Consider the following 9,063-nt stretch of genomic DNA (forward strand, 5'->3'; position numbering starts at 1 on the left):
AATATTCATGACATGTTAATGACCTCGCCTCTGATTGGCTAACAGTACTGTGACGCTCCCTCCAGTGCGTCCTCATCCGATTCTGCCTGTGCTATGCTCCATGTTCAACTTTACAGTACGACGGAGTATTAGGGCCACACATGAAGGAAAAAAATATTTTTGCCATGACGAGATTAAACTCAACATGTCGACTTTAAAGTCGCCATGTCAACATTAAACTCGACATTTTGAGAATAAAGTTGAAATGTAATATCGACTTTAATGTCGCCATGTCGACATTAAACTCAACATTTCGAGAATAAAGTTGAAATATCATGTCGATTTTAATCTCGACGTGTCGACATTAAACTCAACATTTTGAGAATAAAGTTAGTTTGGAGAGAGAACGACCGCTCGGGACATAGACTGTATATATAGAACTGGACAGTGTGGCTGCATTCTACAGTGTTCTATGGAATTGAAGCCGCCGAGGCGACGCCATCTTGGAAAATTTGGAGCCAATTTGAAGTGCGGCTGCGCAGCAAAAGTTGAAGCATGCGCAGTGAAGAGGAGTCGCGGTCAGGCACGCCCACTCAGTTGCCACTCAGCGAGTTAAACACGCCCCTTGTCAAGTGAAACCCGCCCCCTTCTCCTTTCCACAACGCAGGTCGACTCGGCGCAGAAGGCTAGCTGGCTGGATGAATTTTGCGGCTCTGAGTTAGCTAAACAGTACAAACAACAATCGGTTTGTTCTTGTCTGGTGTTGCGTATCAACTGAAAAGTTTTTTGTCTATTGGTGTTCTTAAATACGTCTAAGAGAGCTTATTATGTTGATTATAGACTGTGACAATTTAGTATGGTGAATACTAATGAGCTAACAACAGAAATACGGACAGCGAATTAGATGCTAACGTTAGCAGCTCCATTAACGTTACCGTTAACGGGAGGCTAAGTTAGTCGTTGAAGTGAAGATTAGCACACAGATCCCGTAACAGTCGATGCATGGTATACTTGGTTTTATTAGTTGTTGCTGTTTTCAAATATCTCAATCTTAATGTATGCCATCTCAACATGGAGTAACCATTGACTGTACATGGGGATTAATAACACTAGACAGTCAGTACAGTATATGATGTGATAAAGCAAGGGTATGATGTGTTAAAGCAACGCAAGTTAACGTTAACGTAATGTGAAGCATGGACCTCATCAACTCGTCATGTTAATGTAACTACTAGCCAGTTTGCCAGCGTTGCATTTTTTCTAACGTTAACGACAGACACCTCTGTTAGAGCTACTTCTGTGATGGTAGGTCGGTAGTTGTAGACCGCATAAGTGAATGATCGATAAATGAAACGCCTGCATTAAACACTACGCCAAGAACCAGTCACTTCCCAGGGATATCGGTGAACATTTGAGAAAGACCTTAGTTTGTCATCTAACGTCCATGATCAGTCATACTGATAACGTTATTTTTCAAGCTGACGCAAGTTAATAACATTCACACCGCATATTTAAATGTGTAGTTAACATTAGGTAGGCTGTGAAGTTTATTGCACACACATATTTAATTAATTGGTATTACTAGTGGTGTTGAGTGCCTGATTAGATGCTTTGTAATGTTGTAAAATTGTCTGACTAACTTTATTGTAACTTTCCTTTTTGCAGGTAAGATATGGGTGATGGCTGAATGTACTGGAGGTGGCGGCAAGGTGGTCTCCATGATCTACATTAGTCTGCAAGCAAGGGAATGCCTACGTGAAGTGGTTTGGCTGGAGTGGTCTGAGGTGGCATGTCCTCCCCCTTTCTCCAAGTCCCCTGACATCCATCTCCCTGACATCATCACCCACCGTCACTGGATCAACATGAAGCCCCTTATACATGGGACATGGCACAGCACCACTACGTTCTGAAAACACGTGACTTTCAATAACTTGCGTGGCACCAAGAAAAGTCTGCCACTGCTCTGAACCTTCTGTTAATGTGACATCATTCATACTTGAGTCTGTACACATCCCTTTGTTTCTATTTTCTTTATTGATGTCACCCAAACTTCAGCTTTCTGTATGCCCCTGAACTCACACAAATTGTAAATTGCAATGCGCCATTTAACCAGTGGTGTAGTCTAGTTAGTTAGTTGTAGTGGTGGGTATACTGTGAGCAACCCCAAATGTTATTAAATACATATCCTTGCCTATTTTAAATGGGTATACTGAGATGATGATGCTTTTTAAATGGGTTTACTGTGTAGTCCTGTGTATCACGTAGACTATACCATACCACGGTCATTTAACTGCCTTGGTATTTAAGTCAGAGGCCATTGCTTAGTATTTAACTGTAGCCTACACAAAGATGTAGACGTTACTAAAATAATAATTATTTGTTGATACTAAATCAATATTGAATGTTTTTTTTTTTTATTTCTTTTGTGTGATATATCATTCAGAATGCTGTAACATGACTGGTCTTTAATCAGCCAAAGAGGACACATCGTAACTCCTCTCCTAGTTACTCTCCATTGGCTCCCTACAGTAGCCAGAATTAAATTTAAATCTCTCACTTTGGCCTATAGGACACTGACTGGATCTGCTCCTTGTTATTTTAATTCAATGATCAAGATATACATCCCCAACCGCCCACTGCGGTCTTCTGATGAGCTTCAGTCTTAAACGCTAGGTCAAATTCAAGACTCTTTTCCTCAGTGGTTCCATGTTGGTGGAATGAGTTGCCCAGTGCTCTTCGTTCTTGTGATAGTTTTTGGTCTTTTAAGCACTTCTTATACATTATGGTTTGTATGCAGTAGTACTGTTTTATTTTCATTATAGGCTGTTGATTAATTTGACATTTTTTATTATTGATATTCTCTTTAATGTAGTCTTACCATGTTTTTGATATTATTTATTGAATGGGCATTATTATTTATTATTGCTTTCCCCCCTCATTGTTTATTTCATTAGGCTATTGATTGATCCCTGTTTTAAGTATTATATTGTTTTGTATTTGTTAAGGGTAACCATAACCATCATCATCATAATGTGGTATTTTCTTATGCACTTGAAACAAAGAATAAAAATGTTTCTTTAAACGTAGTACCACTTTAAACACATCACACACTGAACAGCAAAGTAGCTTCCTGATTATGTGTAAAATGTTTACAGAGTATCCTGATGTAGTAGGTCCATGTTCTCATATTTTTACAGCTGACATGAAGGCTGCAGTATTACATTTTTGATTTATAATGGAGCACCCTCTCTGGTGAAAGCCTAGCAAGCCTGTGGTAGAGGCATACGATTACAGACATATTGAGAGAGCCTATCAATGAGTTGTCACAGTTTTCAATTTAGATGTAATATTTTGAAATGGGGTACGTCTATGGGAGGATTTACACATCACTGGGAATACCTGATCAAATCATACCAATGCAAAATGCTTCTCCAGCAGTGCAATCGCAGGTAACAACGATACCTTAACTCAGCATTTTCAGATACCGCTGTTATGAGCATACTAAGCAAATTGTCCATTTGTAACTTTGAATCCTACCTCACGTTAAGCTATGGTCCAATAATGTGTTCACTAAAACACAAGTAAAGTTATTTGTCGGGCTGATTCATAAATGGGCATACCGAGGTTGTCGACCTAGCAGGCTAGGTGGCATTTATTGCCATTCGCAAAACTAAGCAAGAGTTAACGTTAATGAAACTTAACATCGCCTTCTCCAGTGACAAAGTGTATTCAAATGAAGTTTCAACGATGATGGCGGCAATCACTGGTTACGTTAAACCATTTGAAACAAGTAGGACTGTAAATTATGGGGACTATGGCTAACATCACTTCGGATCAATATAGCAGAGCCCTTTTACTTTACCTATCAACTGGCTAATGCTAGCATGATGTAGCATGCTATGAGCTAATATACTTAGCATCTACGAAAGAACAGCACATATCTTTTTTCACAAAGAATCTGTAACAACTAACAACGATGTCTCTTACAAACAACTACACAATGTATGACTATCAATATGTATTTAGTCAGACTGTGATAAGATATAGCCTAATGATAATAACAGCAACACTTATTTAGGTTAGATTATGTGTCGAAATCAGGTGTCGTTAAAATAAGTGAGTGATGGCGTGGTAGTGTCTGCAGCCTAGACGGTAAAACATAATGGACAAAGCGTCGTGTCTGCAGCCAGCCAGCTGTCAATCATAGGTGTAAACACGCCCTTTTTAGATTTGTTAATATAACATTAAAAAAAATAATTTCAGCGAGAAAAGAAAAATTGTGTGTATTGAAGCATCTTGAAAACTATTTTTTCGAATAAAAAGTTGTTGATACAAAAATAGTTTTAGGTGAGAAAAGTGACACGGAAAGTTGGCTACTTGGCCATTGAAATACATGGGGATGGGCGGAGTTACACATTGTACTGCAGCCAGCCACCAGGGGGCTCTGGACTAACGCTCGCATCACTCTTAACAGACGGCACACTGTCCAGTTCTATATATACAGTCTATGGCTCGGGACGATTGAAAGGGAGGACGAATGAAACAATGCAACAATGATTAGACATAGGCCTATATCATGTGGACAAAACATAGAACATATTAACTTACGTTGCTCAGCCAAATACTTTGCTGTTAGGTCCTTATCACGGAGTTACAGGCGATAAATGGTCAAAAGTAGCCTAAACATCATAGCGTTTTTTTTTTTATTTATTGTAGGCCTATTATTAAAGTGTTGTTTTTCATCTAAAGGTTCAACTTCATGCTTATCTTGAATTTAGTCAAGATAAGTCGAGCAACGAGTAAGAATGAACAGGTATGATAAGGGATCAGATTCCAAAAATAATTCAGTGGAAATGCATGGATTCCAGTTTCTTCCAGTAGCAGCAACTGGAATCCATGCATTTCCACTGAATTATTTTTGGAATCTGATCCCTTATCATACCTGTTCATTCTTACTCGTTGCTCGACTTATCTTGACTAAATTCAAGATGGCTGCAAACGCTAAACTTCGTGAAGATACTGTCTGTATAAATCGTCTTGTAAGTAAACTCCCAGTGCTTTTTCAAAGTTCTCAATGTCTCGTTTTAAATGTCAGGGCCCTCGGAAGTCTACCAATGAAGTGTGGAGATACATTGAGCCTCGTAAATGGGTGTAAAACAGTGATTTATTTGCATGGCTAGCCCGATGCCGAAGCACCACTATTGAAAAAGCTGTTGGTAGCATCGGCTAACTAGCGCCAGATTTTGGAGTGCAGGGGACAAGCCGAGATGGGCTATGAGACATACGTTCACACTTGGTATCATCAAAGATCCTTGATTACTAGCAAGATAGAGCAACGTAATTCGTTACTATGGGAGCAAAACGGGACAGTTCCGGTCTGCATAAGTGGGAGTGTCACCCTACGTCACTAAATAAACTTTCTCTCTTAATAAGCAATAAGAACAAATAAACATAATTGTGTTCACAGTATTATTGTATATAATCGTGTATGATACCAATGAATCACTCTTTAGGACATGATATGAATAATTTAATTAGTCATGTGAACCGAGCTAGCTTGCTAGCTAACGCTAGCTTAAAATGCTATACAAGTGGATGGGAGTAGCTATGGCAATAGTACAGCTATGCGCTAACAAGTGACTAGTTGAAGGACTTCGCTTAAACTTAATATACTGTTGCAAATTCACTTGAGTATAAACTATCCACTTTAATTAATGTCAGTAATGTTATTCAGCTAGTTGTCATTTCAAAGAAATTACACTTCTCCGTTTAAAATGTTACCTTAGCTAAGAGGCTAGCTAGCATGCTAACAACCGGACAGTAACTGGCAGCAGCATGGTCTGATATTAGGTTATTTTATTACAAATCCGAACACTAAAAAATTACACTTTTAGGCTTGAAATAATCCCAAACACTTACAGATTATGACAAAATTTTCCAAAAAAACCTCAACAAATCCAGAAAGACATAATGACCAATTTATTGGTAAAATTCCACAAGTCTCCATTGACATTAGTGCAGCGAGGGTTTACTCTGGTCTGCATAAAGGGGGATTTCCCCCCCTCCCCCTTGCAATAATCGAACGCGGAAATTGTCGAACGTTTGCGCCTCTCGCTCCGCTTTAACCCTCTCTGGTATCATGTTTCAATCAAGCGGCAACATTCTAATCTGAACAATGAAGCCTACCCGGAAGTTCGAAAAACTGCAATACATCGAAAATCCGCTAGGGACTGGTCCCAAAAGCGAGCAAATGTCCATAGACTCCCATGTTAAAATGTCCGTTTTCACAGCGTAAATACATGTTTTTAAAGCCTGGTCCCATTGACTTTTATTGTACTTTTCGGTAGTTTCCCAGTGCCTGACAACTGTGAGGGGGGTGAATTTTTTTCTAACTCATTAGTTTAGATCACATTTAGATATAAAATATATGAATAATTAAGGGCGTGGTCGGCTTGATTGACGGCTGACGTCGAGGCATACAGCAGCAGACGTTGCCAGCTGAGTGGAAACCCTGAAACTTTGACGTCTCAGCCATGATTATACACAAAGTTACCACATCCTTTCTGAACATCTTTATTCAAAAAGCTGACATAAAATGGTTTGCTAAGCTATTAATTGAAGCCTACTAACCGACACTTTCAGAAGACTTCGTTCCAGTTTTTTCAGGTAAGTGACATTCATTCCACTACTATTTCACGTAGCACTAGATGTTAGCATTATTTAGCATCGAGTGGGCACTAACGTTAGGCTACGTTAGCGTCATATCGCCTCAAATAAGTTAATGTCGAAAATGATGACCGAATGGCAGAAGCACACACATACATTTAGTTAACTTGAATAAAGTTAACGTTAGTGAAAACCATTGTGCTCCCGTTATGAGTTAGCTTAACGTTGGTCATACTAGCCAGGTGTGAGTCAATGAACAGACAGCTCTAAAGTTAACGTTAGTTCACAAACATACTGGGGCAACAAAGCATGTTCTCGTCAAAAAACCTTTTGTAAATACGCTCTGTGGGAATGCTTAGTCCATTGACAATTTATACAGTCTTTGGGTTGTCACGTTTAAGAGCCGAAGCATTAAAAGGCTTGTTGTCGGCTAGCTGAGGCAAAATTGTGAACTGCTATGAACCATTGACCGTATACTTTGAACATGGAGCTGTGATAACAAGCGATAGTTATAACTGACGTTTGAAACTCTTATTGATGCCATTTATTTGTTAAACACAAATTTGAACGAACACTTCTTGTCTATGCAAAGTTTCCCTGTAGGTAATCCAGACAGGCTGGGTGCTGGAGAGGGCTCTGGACTCCTAACTTCAATTCTCGTCTGTGCAGTCGACACTCCGAAGCATCACTTCAGCACTGATTCCATGGTACTTTGACATTTTTCATACATTTAATTGGAGCAACCTACTGGTTGTATATTCCAGACATCGTTACCATATACTGAACAAACATGAATGCATTTCAGACATTTAGAGTGGCCTTTTATTTTGAGCAGTCCAGGGCACATCTGTGCAATAACTATCAAAATAATTTATCATTAGCATCTTTTGATAAGTCACACATGGAAAGTAGTTGCATTATGCCTTCAAATCAGCAGGTTTTGGTTGGATACAGATTGCATAATTAAACAATATGGCACCAGTGGCTGGCTATTGTTTGACTGGACCTTGGCCTAACTGTTAATAACTACCTCAATAGGGTGTAGATATGAGCTTACACTGTTTCACTGAAAACACAAAAATACAAGAAATATTTATTCTACATTACTTTAAATACACCACATTTGTTTTTGCTTATTGCCCGCATAAACAGGGCATGTGCAATAGTTGAATACGCGTGTCCTGTCCCCATTCAGCTAAGTGTTCTGTGAGTTTGTTGTTCATTATAAATATTGGGAGTGAGTCTGCAAATCTTACTTCGTTGTTGTCATATATTGCCTCCACAGTCTATGATTACCACATAAAAAATATATTTTTTAGCTTAATTTGTGAGCACTTGTTCACTTGTTCAAGTTCAAGGATGTGACATATACCAATATTTCTGTTTTCAGATCTGGAACATTTTGAAATCCTACCAGATGGGGCAGAAGTCATTGAGCAGTGGCAGCTTCTGATTTCAAGGACTTTGTTCACCTTTATTTACAGCATTTGCATCTGTGTCTTTAAAGTGATCTAATATGTATTGACTATGTACTAGCTTAGTACATATTAGTTTTTGTTATTTTAGTTTCACAAATTCAGTGGTTACCTGTAATGCTCAAGATATACAAGTAAAAAAATCACCTTTACTTCTGCATCTGGGTCTTCAATTCAACCTACTGACTGAAGCTGACGGATTTGTATAAATGTTTTTGAAAGCACAGGCAAATTGGTTTGGCATGAGTTTTAATGTAATTCACAGTTCAGAAAAGTACCATAAACATTTCCAAGTGCAAGTTCAGTAAAGGGTAGGTGTAACAGTCCATCAATAGACATAAAGTGAAATGTACTGTATAGTCTCAATGGGTTCAATATCACCACACCCCAGCCAAACCACTTCACCTGGACCTCTAGTCCCAGGTTAGAGCCCATGGATCTCCTTGCCGCCTCCTCCCCATGGCGAACTGCCAAAATAGAAAGGTAAACTTTTCATTAGTACCTATATAGCTTACAATATAATACAATAATGCAAACCAACACTACTTGTTGTAATCAACAAAAGTACAGTTATTGTACAATGCTGTAGTACTATTGTGCGCTTTGAAATGGGTCTTCAGTGACAAACTACACTAATATTGGCATTGTTATGCCAAACACCAGACACTGTAACTGGATTTAACGTTTTGATAATAGCCTGACAAGAAGGGGAAATAAGGCAAGCTAACCGAACATGAACGCTGGATCGTGAAATGGCCACCGATGAGAAATTTCAGTGTCATCTTAGACCAAGCTACCACTGACAACTTTAGAGCAATATAGCGATTTCAAAACGTGATATTAAGAGTTAATCAAAATGAATTCATGATGTACAAGTTAACTAATACCCTACTACGATTTTATCAATTCACACCACACGTTGACAGAATACAGCGAGCTGGCT

The 9,063-nt window shown here is 38.8% G+C and overlaps 1 long non-coding RNA gene across 1 annotated transcript; it reads left to right on the top strand.

Moving 5' to 3' along the window:
• The first annotated feature begins 6,342 nt into the window (after window positions 1-6,342).
• LOC121708732 lies at window positions 6,343-8,091 on the top strand. Its single transcript, XR_006031749.1, has 3 exons — window positions 6,343-6,645; window positions 7,238-7,352; window positions 8,036-8,091. It is a non-coding gene; the product is annotated as an uncharacterized LOC121708732 (long non-coding RNA).
• The last annotated feature ends 972 nt before the right edge of the window (window positions 8,092-9,063 follow it).

Source organism: Alosa sapidissima, chromosome 5, assembly GCF_018492685.1.
Source record: "Alosa sapidissima isolate fAloSap1 chromosome 5, fAloSap1.pri, whole genome shotgun sequence".
Taxonomy (NCBI): Eukaryota; Metazoa; Chordata; class Actinopteri; order Clupeiformes; family Clupeidae; genus Alosa; species Alosa sapidissima.